We start from the raw sequence: 975 nt of genomic DNA, 5'->3' as shown, positions 1-975 counted from the left end.
TATTTTTTACGGTTGACCTAATCGAAAGAGATAGCTAGGATTACTTTGTAATTAAAATCGATTCGTCTTTTTTTTTACTTTCTTTCCTTCTTCCATTATCTTTTTTCTTTATCTTTTTTCTTTCTCGACGGTTTCAAATATTTTATCGGTCTTTTTTATGAGTTTTACGTTTCGTCAGAGTTTTTTTTTATTTTATTGTTCTTCGTCACGACGAACACGATTTTTAAACAACAACAAAATTTTTGCCTATCTTGGCTCATTCAAATGCTGATTACATTCGCCTTCTTCATTTTTATATTTCTGTGTGATATTATTTTACCTTTTTACTTTTTTCTTTCTTTCTTTCTTTCTTTCTTTCTCTCTCTTTCTTTTCTTTTCTTTCGTTTACCAAAAGAATCGCATTTTCGGATTTGTTCGTTTTGTCAAGTTATTTCAAGCATGGTATACACTCTTTCACCTTTTTCTCTCAACTGGAAGGATAAAAGAAATTCAACAAAAGATCTTCCTATGCCTTTCCATTAATTATAATATCTTTTCATCATTTTTCGAAAAGAATTATTTAATTAACTAAGTTTTAACAATTTTCTTTTTTCGGTTTTCTTTTCGCAAATATTACAAAAAATTCAACGTAACTGTCAGGCAAAAATAAAAAAAAAAACAAATAAAATAAAGTGTGATTCGAGTTTAAATAATCGACGTTTGTTATCACTCATTATTAATTAAAATATCTAATCATTAATAATAAAAAAGTATTATTAAAATAAATACCATTTCAACGTTATATAATTGTCTAACAAATGTTACAAAAAATTCAATATCATTGTTAAGTAAAAATAAAAAAGAAAAAAACAAATAAAATAAAGTGTGATTCGAGTTTAAATAATCGACGTTTGTTATCACTCATTATTAATTATAATATCTTGTCATTAATTATAAAAAAGTATTATTAAAATAAATACAATTTCAACGTTATAT

The sequence above is a fragment of the Polistes canadensis genome, unplaced genomic scaffold (assembly GCF_001313835.1).
Source record: "Polistes canadensis isolate GaletaPanama2010 unplaced genomic scaffold, ASM131383v1 scaffold_65, whole genome shotgun sequence".
NCBI classification, from domain to species: domain Eukaryota; kingdom Metazoa; phylum Arthropoda; class Insecta; order Hymenoptera; family Vespidae; genus Polistes; species Polistes canadensis.
This window is presented reverse-complemented; position numbering follows the sequence as displayed.